The following is a 19335-nucleotide window of genomic DNA, read 5'->3' as shown; positions in this document are numbered from 1 at the left end:
TTCAAACTAATGATGATGTCGAGTGCTATTTGAACAATGTTTTGTTTGATGTACCTTCCAACTTTCAGGTGTATCTTGTACAAAAATACTCAATAATGAAATGCTAGTATTCAATAAAGAAAATGATTTTGTCCAAAGTACTCGGCATTTTCATTTTAAAATCTCTGAAAATTTAGAAAACCATTCTTAATATGGAGAGCTGTAAGGATTTAATTGGAATTCATTATTGAGATGAGTATTATTTATTAATTTATTATCGTGAAACAACAACTAAGAAAAAGATGAGGATAATAATCCACAATAAATGAAATTAATATAGAATAATACTCATCTCAATAAAGAATTCCAATTAAATAATATATATACCATTTGGTATGAACCCGACCATGGAAGATTAGATAAGAACCCGACCATGGAAGATTAGATAAAAAATAAACATGATTTATAAGACCAAAAAATCCAGAATTTATTTTTCTACATAGTAACCACCTTCTCAATGCATTTTTGTCAGCAATGAACGATGGTTGTGCATGGACGCCCAGCATGTGCTTAGTCATATGAATTATTCCGAAAGTAAAGCATCTTATATTTAAATTCAAATTAATGATTATCCTTTAGCATTAATTAGCGGGGGGTGAGGTACCCAGCGTTGCCCGGGTGTTTGTAGGTGTGTATATGGGGGGGGGTAATTAATAATCCTGCTTAAATATAAAAAAGACGATGTAAAAAAAAAAAACCCAAAACCAAAACGGAAAAAAATGGCATAAATAAACCTGTGTATGGGGGGGGGGGTAAACTTGGTCGGGAGGAGGGATTGAACCCGGAAGTCTTGACGCGGAGGTGGAAACCAATGCCAACTACTGAACGGTCTCGGCCACGAGTGAGAGTAATTGATTAGCGTGTTAAGTTAAGGCTTATAAAGCTAGTAAGAGGTTGGATTGACAGGAAGACGCTAAATGAGGTCATCGCGGGATCGTTATTTTTAGTTTTCACTTGTCATTAAACTTTTTAAAACAGTTTTCACTTCCTCTCCCATCATGGCCAAGTGGGTAAGATGTCAGGTTTTTTCCCTTTCTTTTCCACCTTCACATCAAGACTTTGGGTTCGAGCCTACCTTCCTGCCAAAACTTTTTTTTCTTTTACACCTCCAAAACATCTGGGAAAAACCGGGCAACCCAGCTAGTATATTGTAAATCTTTTAATAATCTATATATATAAAAGCGAAAATGTATGTATGTATGCATGTGTGTTCGCTTTTTCTGTATGTCTACAAAAGGCTTTTTTCAGAGAAGCGGTCAGTCGCTTCACAACTTTTTAAAACTTTTTATATCACATATAAATCGTAATATCTCACAGTAAACAATGAAGCTCGCCTGTCTATTTAATTTGCTCGATTTCGGAAAGATAAATATTCAACATTTGTCGCTCGCCGCATGTGGGTTAGTCTTTTTCCTACAACATCTTGGGAAAATAAAAATAAAAAAAGCGTTCCGCAGTAAATGAATACTATCCGGCAGTCAAACTTGACCTCATTAACTCATTAAAACGGGCACCTGCCAAATCCAAGTAATTAAATAAATTCTAACGTGTTTCCATTAGCATCTCGTGATGGGGCAATGGTTAATGTCGCAGGTTTTTTTTTTCACACTTCAATTTACAACTTTGCCTCAACGGTTCGGGTTCGATCCTCATACTTACTTTTTTTTTTAAACCCCGCCCTTCCCCGAGTTTCCACACATACCTCCAAACACCCAGACAACGCCAGGTACCCTTCGCTAGTATATTAATAAAACATAAGTCAACTGTTATAATTACTTCTTCAACGATTTTGTCTACATTTGTTACTTCTTATGAAGAAGTTGTTGAATATGGAACTAATGATTGCCTTTCAACATTTTCTCATGAATTACTTTTTAGCTGAAAATGGGTGAGTATCAGGCTTCTTACCCTTTTACTATAAACTATAAATGGTGGGACCTTTCTATCGATCCAGTAGATATCTCACTGCTGATGCAATTCTCTATCTATATAAGAGCCAGGTACGTCCAAGGATGGAATACTGTTGCCACATCTGGGCAGGAGCTGCTAGAAAGGACTTGTCCTTTCTTGATAGAGTTCAAAATAGACTTCGTAGCCTCGTAGGAGATGTCCTTTTCTCTTCCCTTCAACCTCTATCTCACAGAAGAGATGTTACGACTTTGTCTCTGATGTATCATCATTTTCATGGAAAGTGTTCAACTTAGCTTCAGTCTATGGTCCCCCCCCCCGCCAAAATTTTACAAGAAACACTCGTCTAGCTGAAAACACTATCAATAATTCCCCCCACTCTTTATCTGTGCCTAAACCTAAACGTAGATTCCATGAACAAAGCTTCTTTCTTAGAACTGCATGCCTGTGGAATTGTCTTCCGTTTTCCTGCTTTCCGGCTGACTATAATATGGTTGTCTTCAAGTCTAACGTAAATAAGTTCTTGATGAGCCGTTCCATATAAATTATCAAATTTACCAAATTTTCATTACTAATGATTACTATATTGTCCAATTTCTACTGTACACTCTTTAACCCTTATCCTTGAGAGGCCGCTTGGCCTTGATAATGTGGTGGTGCCTGTGTAAAAAAAGGATTTAAAAAAAATCAAGTCTATAATTATAAAAATCATTAAAAACAAAGAATATTTAGATTGCAAGACAATAAAACAAACTGTGAACATTGCTATTTTCTTATTAAACATTCCCTTTAAAAATTCTATGAAAAATCAATTATCAAATTTTTATAATTTCAATACTTATTCACTTGTAAATTAATTTATATTTAAAATAGGTTTTTCCTAGTATACATTCAGAAAAAAATATTTTGTGTGTTTGGTAAACGCATATATAAGCATCTTGCACTGGCCAGTACACTTTGAATATATGTCCATACTATATTATGTTCCGGCCAGTGTCTTGGACGATATGCCATTTTACATTTTGTTTTATAGAGAGAATTTATTTAAAAAACTGAGTTTTTTCTTGATTGCCAAGAAAAGAGCAGTTTTTAGGTTAATAATTTTCTTTTAATATCCATTAAAAAAATTAGAAGTCTTTTTAAAAACTTTATTGATTTTTGTGTATGTGAGAGGATTATTTTAAATAAAATGTTTTTAGCTCTTCTACAGTAATTAGAATAAAAATTGAATTTCCATTAAAAAGGAATATTTTCTACTTAATTTTCATTTCAATTAAAAGCAATGTTATTTACTTAATTATTATGTTGTAAATTAGTAACGTATTACTGAATCATCACATAAAACGCATTTCTACTTATTCATAATCGATTGACTGCCATCTTTGTTTTTTGAGGGCTGGAACAGACAGATTTCAGTTATCTCCCCTTTTTGATTTGTTTATTATTTAAGTATAACTTTCGATTCTTCAAAAATTATTTTCTTTGGTGATTAATTTTTTTACTTTATCATTTTTTGTAATATTTGATATATTTCTAACTTCAAGATGACAGTTAAGTATATAGCACAATGATAAGCTCGCTTTTAGGGAACTGTGATTTCCCACATTAATAAACCTTGTACCTAACCTGTACCCATAGGGATGCAAGGACAATCACACGGGTACACAAATGATCAAAAGGATTGATATGCCGTAAAACAAAAACAACCAACAAATGACCAAGACATTTGTAAAAAAAAAATGTGAAGGAGTGAAAAGGAATTATCACCAACTGAAAAAAATGTCGAAAAATTATGGACAACGTTTTCGTAAAAAGTCAAAATTTGGATGACTATAATGAAAAATGAATTAATGTCTTTTCAACAAAAATTTCATGAAAGATGAAAGTAAAAAAAATAAATAACTATCATAAAAAGGGGACAATGTTTTTTTTAACAAAAAAAGATTTCATGAAAGATGAAAGTAAAAAAAAATAAATAACTATCATAAAAAGGGGACAATGTTTTTTTTAACAAAAAAAAATTTCATGAAAGATGAAAGTAAAAAAAAATAAATAACTATCATAAAAAGGGGACAATGTTTTTTTTAACAAAAAAAAATTTCATGAAAGATGAAAGTAAAAAAAAATAAATAACTATCATAAAAAGGGGACAATGTTTTTTTTAACAAAAAAAAATTTCATGAAAGATGAAAGTAAAAAAAAATAAATAACTATCATAAAAAGGGGACAATGTTTTTTTTAACAAAAAAAAATTTCATGAAAGATGAAAGTAAAAAAAAATAAATAACTATCATAAAAAGGGGACAATGTTTTTTTTAACAAAAAAAAATTTCATGAAAGATGAAAGTAAAAAAAAATAAATAACTATCATAAAAAGGGGACAATGTTTTTTTTAACAAAAAAAAATTTCATGAAAGATGAAAGTAAAAAAAATAAATAACTATCATAAAAAGGGGATAATGTTTTTTTTAACAAAAAAAAATTTCATGAAAGATGAAAGTAAAAAAAAATAAATAACTATCATAAAAAGGGGACAATGTTTTTTTAACAAAAAAAAAATTCATGAAAGATGAAAGTAAAAAAAATAAATAACTATCATAAAAAGGGGACAATGTTTTTTTTAACAAAAAAAAATTTCATGAAAGATGAAAGTAAAAAAAAATAAATAACTATCATAAAAAGGGGACAATGTTTTTTTTAACAAAAAGAAAAAAATGAAACATTAAAATAAAGAAGAGAGCAATGTGGGAAGAAATGAATAATAAAAAAAGGATTTTCCCTTGCACAGGAGATTAAGAGATTTCTTTAAAAAAACAATTGTATCATGAAAACAGATGCTATGACCTTTGTTAGTCACCAAATGTAGATTCCATGAACAAACTTCATTTTTAGAAATGCATCCTGTGGATCTCTATTCCATTTGCCTGTTTCCCACCTGACTACAACTTGGATGCCTTCAAGTCCAACATAAACAAGTTCATGCTAAACCGCCTCCTTATCAGATCTCCATTACTAGCGATTACTACGATATTATCCCATTGACTACTGTACACGCAATAACCCTTATCCCTGAGTTGCCTCCAGGCCTTGATAAGTTGTGACTTCCTTGTAAGAATTAAAAAAAATGATAAGATCCCTTTTACAGAGGTGGAGCTTCCCACATAAGTAAACCTTGTATCAGACTTGTACTCGTGGGGAGGCAAGCACAATCACATGGGTACACATTTGGAAATGTCAGGCCTGTTAACTTCGGAGATTGGCAGGTGAGCAGGTGCAAAGGTCAAAACTGGTCACTGTCATCAAAATTTGTTAAACAATGACAATATTTCAGTGTTTTTGATTTTTATATGTATGCAAGCTACTCTTTCGTTGTCATTCGTTCTTCCCTCTTTCTAGCATTCTCTTTCTCTTGCAAAGAGAGAAGAATTGTATTGAACAGTTTTGTAACAAATGCTATTGTACACAGACCTATAGCTGTTTGGGCCATGATCGTAGACAGCGACAAATGGGTCAAAAATGAGTCTCGAATTTAAAATGCTCTGTAATTGTTGAAATAAATGGAATTCTATTTTTTTTAAAACTATGTCTTTGTTCACTGTTTTGTACAAGCATTCAATTTAAGCAATTGCCTGCTGTCATCAATGACATCAAATCAACCCTAGTGATCCAGCGATGCAACTGAAGAAAATTTTGATAGCAATCGCTTAGTCTAAAGCGACTATTTCTATCATTTCTAGGTATTATTCCCTGAGGGAGCTGCTTGCTCTTCCAGGACATGACAACAGTTTCAGAAATGTACCCATAGTGTATCAATGGATTGATGCCTCTTTTCAGTTTAGAAAGACAAAGGATACCCCCTGAATGGGCAGTTGCGCATGTAATTGTAAGGCAAGGGTTGCACAATCCCCAACCAAACCTCTCCTGAATCGGCATTGCTTGAGTACAGAGTCAAGGAGAATTTAAGGATGACTGGAAACAATGCCGAGATAAGCGGAGAGCACATATAGCACACGGAAGTCCCAAATGGTCACCCATTTAATACTAACCAGGTCCAACGTTGCTTAACTTTGGTGAGCCAGCAAGACCCGATGTGTAAACGTGATTATGCTGTGTTCCCATGACAAACCAATTCTCCCCAGTGAACGATAGTAGCATAAGTAGTTTTATTTGAAATTCAATATTTCAATTTTTGTTCTGAAGAAGCACCACATTTTCTCATTAACTCTAATCTTGTTTTGCATTCACATGTTTTAGTGGTGTCTACCTTTTTCACATTTTTTCACAGATTTCAAACTTCGTATCATTTAATTCCAGCAAACATTGATTCACACCTTATTATCTATACTCCAAATTCAGACTAAAACTTCAGACTCCAAATTATTAATTGATACTTGCAACTGACTCTATAAGTAATAAAATCTTCTTGGGGACAATAGTAACATAGGTGCCTAAGTAGCCAAATAAATGTTATCAAAGGCAAAATAAGTTACTCTTCTACCTACCTGGAAAAGTTTTTAGTGGTTTTACCCACTTTAAAACGTTTATTCAGTCTGAAAATATAAAGCATTGAGTGTCAGGTGAGAACAATAAAAAATTGCCATGCCTTGACATTTAAATATTTCATAAAATTTGTTCATAAGCCCGCCATCACCTAAGCCTGTCGGGGATTAGCCAAACAGCCAACCGGTAATTAATTTTGTTTGGAACTATGGATGATCAGAAGGACGTAAAAACCACACATTCGTGTTAGCAGTCTAGCCTTGCGTGTGAAGAAATTTATGCCTCCATAGCTGAAAACTACTGACATTTTACTTATAAGTTTTTGCCTTACAAAAATACCAGTCAAAGAATTTGTTTTTTCTTTCTCAAAGAAATACATGAGTTTTTGATTTAATATATTTAATTTCCATTTTATGGAGTGAATTTTTTTTAATATCTAAAAAAAAAAAAAAAAAAAAAACATTGAATGAAATAGAAATAATTTTCGTAATAAAACGAAACTTTCTTTGCAATATAAGTTTATAACGTTTCATTAAAAGAAAAAATTCAACGTGGTTTAAAAAAAAAAGGGTTTTAAACTTTGGATTTTACAGATAAATTTGCAAATAACTGTATTTTTTTGTTTTAAATTAGCTTATTTTATTTATTGATCTTTTATCTTCAATTTGTGATATATAAATTTGAGGTGAGAAAATTAATTATTTTCATTTTAATAGACATTTCAAAATGGGAGGGGGGTGAATTAAAAGAAAAAAAAACTTGTCTAGAATATTATATTCGGTTTATTGGAAAGAGCATAATATTTCATATTAAACCTGCAAATATTGTAAAAATTGAACCAATAGAAAAATTTCGATAGATTTTTAAAGTGAAAAAATTGAAAAAAAAAAAAAAAAAAAAAACTAACTCGTAAAATTCAATTACGTAAACAAAAGGGTTGTATGCAGACGCGTAGGCACTTTGTAAACACTGTTTTTTTTTTAAAGAAAGAATAATAATTCTATTATTTTTTAAACAACTTTAATAGTTTATTTTGGAAGTATATTCCATAAGGAAAATAAACAACCCACTTTTGAAAGAGAAATTACGAGTTTTTTATATTTTATTCGCAGTTTGTTGTTAGGGGTGTCACCCCCCCCCCCCAAAAAAAAAATTCTGACACACCTAATGTATTCATTTAACGTGGCGAAACAGTGTTAATTTAATTTTTTAGATTCTGATGTATTCCAAGCAAGAAATAAATTTTATTTAAAAAATAATACTGGATCGGAATAAGAATGAAAAGATTTGCACTTTAAATATTTAAAAAAAAAGTCATCAGAAAAAGTGCGAAAATCTTACCTTTCATTCGAGAAAATTGGATGTGAAGAAAACAATAAAAAAGGAAGCAAAAACAATAAACAAAAAATGGGATGTATTTTTTTTTGTTTTTTTTTTTGAAAAGAGAAAAGTTATCGGTTGGTTGTGATTTTTTTTTTTTTGTCTTATCGCCACAATCTATCTTTCAATTCATTAAACAATAGCGTTTGAAAAAAAAACATTAAAAGAAAAAACGCGATTTAAGTATAAAATGTTTAAAGAAAAATGTTTCTCTAATACACAGGGGAGGTAATCATGAATCGGCGTAAATCATTATTATGTTCCTTGTGTGAAAAAGTCCGTTCCTTCCTTATGTGTAAAAGAAAACGATTTGTTTGTTTGTTTGTAAGTCTCTCTCTCTCTCTCTCTCTCTCTCTCTCTCTCTCTCTCTCTCTCTCTCTCATGAAACACATCAGACCCAAAGACTTAAATAAAACCATAAAAAGCTTCAATTTTATTTTCCGCTATTGTACAAAAAAAAAGGGTCCGAAAATCCAGCCTCGCTCTGAGTTTGGGGAAAGGTGGGCCTGTCATCGGTATCGAGGGAGAATAAACGTGACAAAAAAGTAAAGAGATACTGTTTTCAAGTTTTACGATATCTTTTTAATTGTTAGGTGAAAGTACAGAAAAATTACAAGACACCCTCCCCTTTCTCTTCAGTGAAGTTTTTGGATGTTCTTACATAGATGATAAAAATTATGAGCAAAAGGAAGTATCTCTTCTAACACCACACTTGTTTTTCTGTCCTCGGTAAGTGAAGAAGAAATCCTTCTAGACTGATGAAATTTCAGTCTCAATCTAAAATGTCTCTTGTTGGGGAGCCGGATTTCCCCCACATTAAAAACCGACCATGCGTCTAATTTTACCCTCGTGGGGAGGAAAGTAAATAGGGGCAAATAGTTTCTTGATATTTTTTGAACATCGGTTTTTGTACTTATGCACTTATGTTTTTCTTATAAATATGTACAATTTATTTTGAAAAATTAGTTGAAAGAAACTCATACCTATTTAACACAAACCCAAACTGATAAACCTCAAAACAGTATCTCTTTTTATTTGCCGCGTTTATTCAAAGGGATTAGGTTCTCCCTCAACATAGGTGACAGATTCACTTTTCCCCAAATTCACAACGAGGCTGGATTTTTGGACCTCATCTTTGTCCCATAACCTTATTATTTTTTTTAATAATTTATTATTAGACTCAATGGACAACAATAAAATGTCATATGCAATGGCGGTACTTCTCCAGTTTAAAGCTTATTTTTCCACAAATCTCGTTTGGCAATGCCTAGTGGATGATGGAAACTGTCGAATTATACCAAGCGAATGGAAGTCAATCAAAAAACAAACAAAAAGAAAGAAAATAAAACAAACAACCTACCGTAATGATTTCATAAATTTTACTGTTTTATTTTTATGGGATCTGTTTTTTTCTGTGTTTTTTTTTTTGGGGGGGGGGCTGTAATAAAAGTTTTGTTTCTTTGAATTAGTGAAAAAAAATATTTTTTGTTTTGTGTATAGAAATTTATTTTGGTATTTTCTACGACCTGCCCCAGCATAGTATAAACACCCCCAAACTCCCCATGTTAAGAACGATTTTCAGAATAAATACCCCCAACCTCCCCATGTTAAAAACGGTTTTCAAGGTTGGGAGTGTTTATTCAGAAAGCCGTTCTTAACATGGGGAAGTTGAAGGTGTTTATACTATACTGGGGGAAGAAACGCAGTGATACTCTCCCCTTCCATTTCTTTTATTTTTACACTCTTTCCTTTCCTTTCTTTTTCCTTCCAATTTTTACCGTCTGCTTGCTTGCATCTCTTTTCACTCACTCAGTATGATCTGGCAGTTTCTGTCGTTTGCCGGGCATTGCCGAGGGAGACTAATTGAAAAACGGGCTTTAAACTGCAGAAGTACCACAATGGCAGCCATGTTTTTATTTCAAATTAGTTTAGATTAGAAAAAAAACATGGTCAAAATTGCGTGGAACGTTTTATTGTTGTAAATTGAGTCTAATAAAAAAATTTATTAAAAAATTAATAAAAGTGAAGCTTGTGTGGTTTTTATTTTTGTGTCTAATGTGTTTAATCTATATATATAAAAAGCAAAATGTGTGTGATCATTTCATGTATGTCTTCAAAAGGCTTCTTTCGCATGCGCTCCCGGGGTCATTACTATCGCTTAAAACTGTGTATATAGGTCCTATATCATAATATCTAGGAATTAGGAAAGTGCGTAGCGTATAGATTTATTTACGTCGATTTTTACAAAATTATTGTTATTTTGGTTTCTCGCGTGTTGATTGGGCTTTTTAGTATAAATAAAATGAAACTAAACTCAAACGGACGTGTTCGCGGCAATGCGCCGGGAACAGACGCTTACGCTGCATGACTTCTATTTGACCTTCTTAATTAGGTCAAATGGAAGCAGCAAAGTTAACTTTTATTACGCACGCCTGTTTTTATAGTTATAGTTAGATAAAACATGTCTACGCTGTATGTCGCGGTGGCCCAATGGTAACATCGCAGGTTTTTTTTTTTCACACATTAATTTCCAACTCAAGGGTACGGGTTCGATTCTCATACTCACCTACCAAAACATTTTTTTATTATTATTTACCCCCCCCCCCGGAGTTTCGATTTACCTCAAGACACCCCCCGCTAGTATATATATAAAAACAAACTTTTTAAGGTTTTATGTAGGTCAAATAATTTATGCACCTGAATTGTATACCAATTAAAAACAGCGCTGATTACCTGCAAAAATTACCCTTCAAAACAGAGCCGAATAACCCTAAAAATCAACTTTTTAAAAATACGTCTTGGGTTTGTATTACAATCCACAGACATACAGAAAAGTGGTCAAAATTTTTTTAAATATAAGAAATAAATGCTATCAAAGGAAATATAAGTTACTCTTCTACCTATCCAGATAGGTAGAAGAGTAACTTATATTGCCTTTGATAACATTTATTTCTTTTATTTAAAAAATTTTTAACCACTTTTTCGTATGTCTGCGTTTCGTTAGTAGTTTTACTTACTTTAAAATGCTTAATCGGTTCAAAAATCATACAGCGTTTATCGATATACGTGAAAAAGACAAATAGCAGCAAGCAGAGTGTTAAATATATGAAGTTTGAAAAAATTAGTTAAAACTAAAAAATGATACAAATTACTGTTAGAAACCCACCCAATATGTTTCTGTGACATGAAATCAATGATTGATAACTGAGCAGTTCCAAAAAAAAGATGAATGCTTATCAGTTCTAAAAATATATTTCAAATTTAACTTTGGTGCAAAAATAATGTTGTTTGTTGACGTCCAGCTTCAAAAGATCATAACTCCTTTCATAATAAACTTTGTTAATTGAAATGAGAACCATTAGAATCGACACATTTTTGCCAACGAGAAACAAGTTTATTTATTCCATTGCTTTTAGAAATCCGGAGTTCTGGAAGCGATGAAGTCATTCAGGCTTATTTGGTGTCATCTTGACTTTTGAAGCATTTTTCATGCAGGAAATTGTTGAGATGTTTGAAAAAGTGATAATTGGTAGGAGAGAGGTCTGGTGAATATGATGGATGAGGCAGTCTCATAGCCCAATTCCTTCAGCTTTTGCAGGGTCAATTGAGCAAAATGCAGGCGAGAGTTGTCATAGAGCAGAATTGGTCAATATGAAGGGACCAATCTCGGGCTCATAGATTGGAGCTTCTGATGCATTGCCAATTTGTCGGCAGTACTTCTCCGCCGTAATCATTTTGCCTGGATTCAAGAAACTGTGATGGATGAGACTGGCCTAAGACCATCAAACAGTCACCATAACCTTTTTTGGTGCAATTTCGGCTTCGGGAAGTGTTGTGGAGCTTCTCTGGCATCCAACCACTGTGCTGAACATCGCCAGTTGTTGTAGAGGATCCAATTCTCATCACGTCACAATCTGGTCGAAGAATGGATCATTTTTGTTATCCAGGAGTGTAGAAGACAACCCAAAACAATTTTTTTTTATTATCATTCAATTCATGCAGCACCCAATTATCTGTTTATTTTGTAGCAGTCAAACCTTGCTACAATAGCAGGCACGAGTGAAATCTTGCAGCTCGAGATTTAAATCAACCGTCTCCCTGGCTCGTCCAATCACGAGCCAACTCTCAATCATGTGACCGAGTACATAAAAGGCGAAATCGGCAACTCATTCTTCTCTTTCCTCCCTGCTCTGCCTGGCTGCAGACCTTGCTTGGAGCCTTTAGCCCCAGGCTAACGTGAGTACAATGGCGACTTTCAAACACCCACTTATTTCCATGTGCGGTACACACACAATTTTTTTTATTATGCTATAAAACTGGTCTCATCGATACACTGACACACACAGCTAGTACCCACTACAACATGTAAACTCACTAAATACCTTTTCCTTTCTCCTTTAACCGGCCTCCTTCGTCCCGACGACCACAGCTACAACACATGTATAAAAATCAATTCTCCCCTTCAACAAGCCGCTGGCATAATATTCAATCTATCTTTACTAACAAGAACACTTCTAGCTACTAACGTGTTTCTCTCTTGTACACGCTACTAACGAAGATGACAAATAAAGTTGCTTTTGAATATCGAATGAAACTCCATTTTGTTGTCTATTAATTTAAAAGGAAATGAATTATGCCTTTTGCCAATTTTATGAGATGCTAAGCCTATAAAGTTTGTCTGCTTTAATGAAAATTTTATGAAGCATTATCGATGGGTTTTTGCTTTTGGTGAAGAGGTATTTGGCCAAGTAATGGTGCAAATATGTTGACCTTATGCCAGGCATCTTCACACAATGTTTTATATCTCGCCATGACTGCTCTAAATTTTGCATGTGAACAGTGACGTTTTTCAGGCCCACAAAATTTTGAGGATGATTCACTATGCGGTGTGTGTAATATTGTCCGATGTTTCTGTAGGCGTTCTATGAATCTCTGTAGACGATGGATCCTGGCAAAATAAATTTCTTAATTAACAAAAGTAACGTTTCCTAGTTCCTCTTTTCTTCTGGCCCTATCAGAGCGAGCACAAAACTATATTTTGAAACTTTATGCCTTCAAAACCAAATTTGACTGAAGATTCTACCTTGGTTGTATTTTTGGCGGACAATGAGTTTCGTCAATTTCCATCTTGATGCCTTTGCTTCTTATAGTGTCCTGGTTTTGCAACCAATTTTGGCAGATTTCCTCATAGAAAGACCGGCAGTCAACAGCTGTACGACTGGAAATATCCAAATTGTTTATCACTGTTTTGTGATACCATAGGTGGCTGAGAAAACGGTTAACGGACAAAATGAGTTTCCAACATGTCATTTGGCTTTTCTCAATTAATTTCCGCTTCATGTCATTGACACTGAAGGAAGAGTACTTTCTTTTTTTTTTGTCAACAAAATGGTTTGGGCAGCGCCAGATACTAGGATCCTCCTGATAGAACATCGTGTTTGACATCTCAGACAGATTACGTTTCTTGGTAAGACAGTATAGCTTCGTAGGAAAATCCTATTCTTTTCTTCATTTTCTATAAAATCCCCAATCGTTCTGAAGTATTTATTATAACAAATTTCACAGGAGTCTGTGGTAGTCATGTTAATGCCACTGGTTTCGAGGGAAGTGTACAGTGTAAAAGTTGTTCAGTTTCACGGTTTTGTTACATTAGTAATTTTTCAGTTAAAAAAAAACAAACAACATAAAAACAAATAACAACAATATGGCAGACAGGCGGGTGGCCACTGAAAGTCTGAAAATTAATGTCTCAATATCAGAATAAGTCCCAAATTTAATCGTGAAAACTAAGTATGTGCAAAACGAATGCTCAAAATGTATAAAAATTTTGACCCCCCCCCTTTACTTAAAAATTCACTAAAAATCAGGAAATTAACCAATTTTAGTGAAATTTTTAGTATTTATAAAATAACTAGTGAGGGATACCCGGCGTTGCCCGGGTGTATGGAGGTGTGTCTGTGGGGGGGGGGGGGGAGTTAAAAAAAAGTAAGTATGAGGATCGAACCCGAACCGTTGAGGCAAAGTTGTAAATTAAAGTGTGAAAAAAAAACGTGCCCCACCACGAGATGCTAACGGAAACATGTTAGAATTTATTTAATTACTTGGATTTGGCAGGTGCCCATTTTAATGAGTTAATGAGGTGAAGTTTGACTGCGGAATAGTATTCATTTACTGCAGAACGCTTTTTTTTTTTCCCAAGATGTTATAGGAAAAAGACTAACCCACATGCTGCGAGTGACAAATGTTGAATATTTATCTTCCCGAAATCGAGCAAATTAAATAGACAGGTGAGCTTCGTTGTTAACTGTGAGATATTATGATTTATATGTAATATAAAAAGTTTTAGAAAGTTGTGAAGCGGCCGACCGCTTCTCTGAAAAAAGCCTTTTGTAGACATACAAAAAAATTGAACACACATACATACATACATACTGTGCTGTTGGAAAACTGCTTCTGTTGTACCAGTATTCAAGAATTCTGGCGAAAGGACAGACCCATCAAATTATCACCCCATTAGCCTCCTCCCACTTTTTGCCAAAATATTTGAGACCATAATTAACCATGCTCTAGTCCATCATCTTACAGATGCTAAACTACTGACTGACAAACAATATGGATTTAGACAAGCCCGTTCCACAGCAGACATCCTAACTGTGATCTCTGAACGCATATACCATTCACTGGACAAAGCGGGGGAAGGCAGAGCGGTAGCTCTAGATATATCTAAGGCTTTTGACAGGGTATGGCATGAGGGTCTCCTCAGTAAAATCAGATCATAGGGTATCACTGGTAGAATACTTAACATAATTAAATCCTTCTTAGATGAGAGAAAAATCCAGGTTGTCCTCGATGGTCGTACATCTAAACAATATGATATAAATGCGGGGGTGCCCCAGGGTTCTATCCTTGGACCTCTATTGTTCCTGATATTCATAAATGACCTCCCCAACAACATTGCCTCTGAGATGGGTATATATGCTGATGACACTACACTCTATGGCAGGCACGACAGGAAGACGAATGAACACATTTCTAAAGAAATGGCAGAAACACTAGAGGAAGACCTCCAATCTGTAGTGGAATGGGGACAAAAGCGGTTGGTCGCGTTCAATGCTGCCAAGACTAAACTAGTTTCATTCAATAATTACAAGAAACCCTCTCTACCACCCATAGCAATGGCCAACAACCCTTTATCTGAGAGTCCATCATTCAAACTCCTTGGCCTAACGTTCACAGGAAACATGAGTTGGAACAATTACATTGAAGGCATTGCCAGGGCCGCTGCAAGAAAGGTGGGCTCTCTCTACCGTGCTAGAAAACTACTAACACCCGAAAGTATCCTGTACCTCTATAAGGCCACCATTCGCCCATGTATGGAGTATTGCTGCCACATCTGGGCTGGTGCATCTGCTACTAGTCTCTCGCTCCTTGACAAGGTTCAAAAGAGAGTCACAAACCTGATAGGCCCTGAACTGGCATCTAAGCTTCAGCCTCTGTCCCATCGACGAAATGTTGCATCCCTCTGCCTTTTCTACAAGTATTTTAGTGGTGAATGCTCTGACGAACTGCAATCACTTGTGCCCCCACGACGTGAGCACCCTCGACAAACCCGACAGGCTGCTAAATCCCACCCCCACACTGTAGAGATCCCTAGATGTAAAAGATCTTTTTACTCCAATAGTTTCTTCCCCAGAACCGCTAGACTCTGGAATTCCATTCCAGGTCCCTGCTTTCCCAACAGTACTGACGTGCAGAAGTTCAAGTGTAATGTGAACCGACACCTTGCTGCCCAAATCCCTTCATAGTACCCCAGTAGTTGTTGCCCCTGACAGTAGCCCCCTACACCAAAGTGGCAATGTGCCTTGTTTGGGGTGAAAATGTAATAAATAAAAAAATTAAAAAAAGTGCATACATACATACATTTTCGCTTTTATATATATAGATGATCACAGAATATAATGAACCCATTATTTTTCTTTAAATCTTAGTGAAAATGTATTATTTTGTTTAATTAAAAAATACCTTTACTTAAAGTTATGGTGTTCAGTATTAAAAAAAATGCATAAATTGATTTTATTTATTTTAATGCAAATAAAGCATCGTAAATTGTAACAATTAAAAAAAATAATAATTTTAACAGGAACATTATGAAGAAAGTTCCTAAAGTCTATATTAATGAATTCGATATAATTCTAAGAAAAAATTAATTCCTCGAACTACTGATATTATCATTGAATGAAGCATTGTTTTTTTTAAATATTTTAACACAAACAAAATTATAATTGCCAAAAATAGTTCTACTTTTTTTTTTAATTACAGGTTTAGCGTCATTTTTATATGTAAGATTCTAATAGTGTCCTTGCTTGCATGGATGTGAAACATAATTTTTATATAATCTTGAAAAGTATATATATTTTTAATTTAAAAGCAGGATCATAGAAAAATAATTAAATTAAAAATGGTAAAAATTATACAAACGTTCATGATAGGAATGTACGGATAAATAACTGTTGAAAAGAGAAAAGAAGAAAACCAGAACCCTCTGCCTCCTTTTAACTACCTGACGTCATTTTCAGACAACCTTTGGACTTTCTGATATTTTGGGCTTTTTTTTTACATGGGGGTCACCACTTATCAAGGCCCTGAGGCCACTCGAGGATAAGGGTTAATGGGTATACATTAGCCATTGTGATCTTAACATAGTAAACATTACTGGGAATTTTGTAACTTGGATTACTTCAGGGAACGGCTCAATAAGAACTTGTTCACGTTGGACTTGAAGACAATCAGATTGTAGTCAGCTGGAAAGCAGGCAAACGGAATCGAGTGCCACAATCATTGCTTACTCAACTTCCATTTTGTTTGGATTGAGCAAAGTAAGAATCTCACGCTTTTAGGGGCGAATTAAGCTAGTTTTTTTGTACAAACAATGTGTTTTTGTTGTTGTTGTTGTTTTTTATTTAATTCAATATCTTAGGACTTTACTTTACTAATTATCTTTTAAATAGATACAGAAAACTAATATTTATCTTTTAAAGGGTTTTTACAATGAATTTATTTAACTTCAAAATTTAGCTGAATTTGTTAACTGGCCGTGTCGCTGTGAAAACATTTTTCATAATAACCCCCCCACCCACCCACGTGTATAAATATTTTTTTTTTACCTTTGGAAAGTAACTTTAGTTTTTAATTGGTATTTTTTTATGACCTGCCCCAGCGTTAGGTGTATCAGAATTTGGGGGGAATTTTTGACACCCCTAACACGAAACTGCGAATAAAATATAAAAACTCGTAATTTCTCTTTTAAAAGTGGGTTGTTTATTTTCTTTATGGAATATACTTCCAAAATAAGCTATTAAAGTTGTATAAAAAAAAATAGAAATATTATTTTTCAGTTTAAAAAAAAACAGTGTTTACAAAGTGCCAGCGCGCTTCCATGCAGCCATTTTTTTTTACGTAATGAAATAAATGGAATTTTATGAGTTAAATATTTTTCAATTTTTAAACTTTAAAACTCTATCAAAATTTTTCTATTGATTCAATTTTTACGATATTTTCAGGGTCACTGTTAAATTTTATGCTCTTTTCAATAAACCGAATATAATATTTTAGACAAACAGTTTTTTTAACCCCCCCCATTTTGAAATGTCTATTTAAATTAAAATAATTAATTAATGTACCAAAGTACCAAAGATAAAAAATCAATAAATAATATATTGTAAATTAAAACAAAAAAAAAAGTGTTTTTGGAAATTTACCTGTAAAGTCCAAAGCGTAAAACCTTTTTCTTTTAAAAACACGCTGATTTTTTTTTATTTTTAATTAATCATGTTTTGGTTATATTGTCCGGTAAGTAATTGACGATAACAACAATTTTTTTCTATTTCATTCAATATTTTCTTTTTTTGGGTATTTAAAAAAAAAATTCACTCGACAAAAAAGAATGAAAATATAATAAATCAAAAGTTTATGTATTTCTTTGAGAAAAGAAAAAAAAATTCCTGGAGTGTTTTTTTTTTTTTTTTTTTTTTTTTTTAAAGGAATAATCTTATGAGTAAAATTTGACTATTTTTAAACTATGGGAACACATATTTCTCCAGGTACAAGGCTACACGCTTAACGTAAACGTGTGCTTTTTATGTTCTTTTGTTCATCCGTAGTTCAAAACAAGGAGAAAGATTACTTCCGGTTTTTCGAAAAATGCTTCCATGATAGCGCGTTTTTTCAAATAGTTGTTTAAAAAATTATTTTATTTAAAAAATAAATAAAATTTAAAATATAAATATGGATAAATTCTTAACAATGAAGAATGGAACTACGCATTGAATTGTTTTTTTTTTTTTAGGTAAGTGATTTTCTGGAATTTATATCAATTTTTTATACTCGAAGGAAGAAAAATTTCGTTGGTTTTCTTCAAATAAAGAAAGCCGATTTTAAAAAACAAATATTGCATAATTTGCTATTAAACCTGTTATTTTTTTTAAACATTTGATATTTGCTCCTTTAATTGAAAAAAAATATTAGGGATTGAATTACATTTTTGGTGCTAATGCAGAGAGTGACTGCTGCGCTATTTTTTAAAATCGTATTTCCACATTTTAATTAAAGTTTTATATGTTTTTTTTTTATTATTCAATTGTAAGGTTAAAGTACAGAATAGGTATAAAACACCCTCCCCTCTCCATGTTAAGAATGGCTTTTTAAATAATAACATTATTTCAGCACGGATCACTCTCCGCATGAGTACCACATTTTTAAAGTAATTATAAGCTTGTAAAAATAGGAGGTCGAATTATTCAATCTTTTTTCATGCATTCTTAAAATCGGTTTCTGACACTGCTACCCCAGCGTAGTATAAACACTCCCAACCTCCCTATGTTAAGAACGGCTTTCGAGGTTGGGAGCGTTTATTCCGAAAGCCATTCTTAACATAGGGAGATTGGGGGGGGGTGCTGGCTGGGGGCAGGTCTTAAAAAAAAAAACTCTTTAATCTTTTAAATACACTGAAAATGTAGTCAGAAACCTAAAAAAATTATGATAAACCTGCTTTCAAAACTGTCCCCCTATTTTTGCTCGTGTCTACCGAAAACCTATAAAAGTCGTCAAATTATTGGAGGTAGCGTTCACGTAAAAAAATACTCTTAAATTTACATGCAATGGTTATTTCTCACCTTAAAATAATCTAAAATTTGTTCAAATGCTTTTTATAACTGAACTCTGTAAAAAATGTCTAAACTCCATTTAAAGATATTTTTATATAATGGAAGGTTATTTTTGGATTATAAAATAAAATATTCAAATTTAAAATAAATGATTTTTTTTTTTTTTGATAAATTTGTGATCAATTCTGTTTACATTAAATAACATCGTAAAAACCATAAGATCACTTACTATATTTTTTGCCCAGTCTTCTTTTTCCATTGATGTATTTGATATAAAGAAACAAATTTGATTTGTAATTTGTAAAGCTAAAAATTAATCAGTTTTTTTAACGCCATACGTGTTTTG

General features: G+C 33.1%; 1 long non-coding RNA gene across 3 annotated transcripts in view; it reads right to left on the bottom strand.

Annotated features, from left to right (window-relative positions):
• LOC145269444 (uncharacterized) overlaps nucleotides 1-19326 on the bottom strand; it is a 28498-nt gene extending 9172 nt beyond the window's left edge. Inside the window, exons 1-2 of one of the 3 annotated variants that reach the window (XR_013865059.1) lie at nucleotides 7789-8057; nucleotides 6450-6497 (exon numbers count right to left, since the gene is read on the bottom strand). This is a non-coding gene — a long non-coding RNA (uncharacterized LOC145269444). Of the gene's footprint in view, nucleotides 1-6449; nucleotides 6498-7788; nucleotides 8058-19218 lie in introns of those variants that run through there. The other 2 variants (XR_013865060.1, XR_013865061.1) reach the window with 2 other exon arrangements.
• Between the last annotated feature and the right edge of the window lie 9 nt (nucleotides 19327-19335).

This window comes from Euprymna scolopes, chromosome 45, assembly GCF_053919585.1.
Source record: "Euprymna scolopes isolate OS-2025 chromosome 45, ASM5391958v1, whole genome shotgun sequence".
Classification (NCBI taxonomy): Eukaryota; Metazoa; Mollusca; class Cephalopoda; order Sepiida; family Sepiolidae; genus Euprymna; species Euprymna scolopes.
This window is presented reverse-complemented; position numbering and strand designations above follow the sequence as displayed.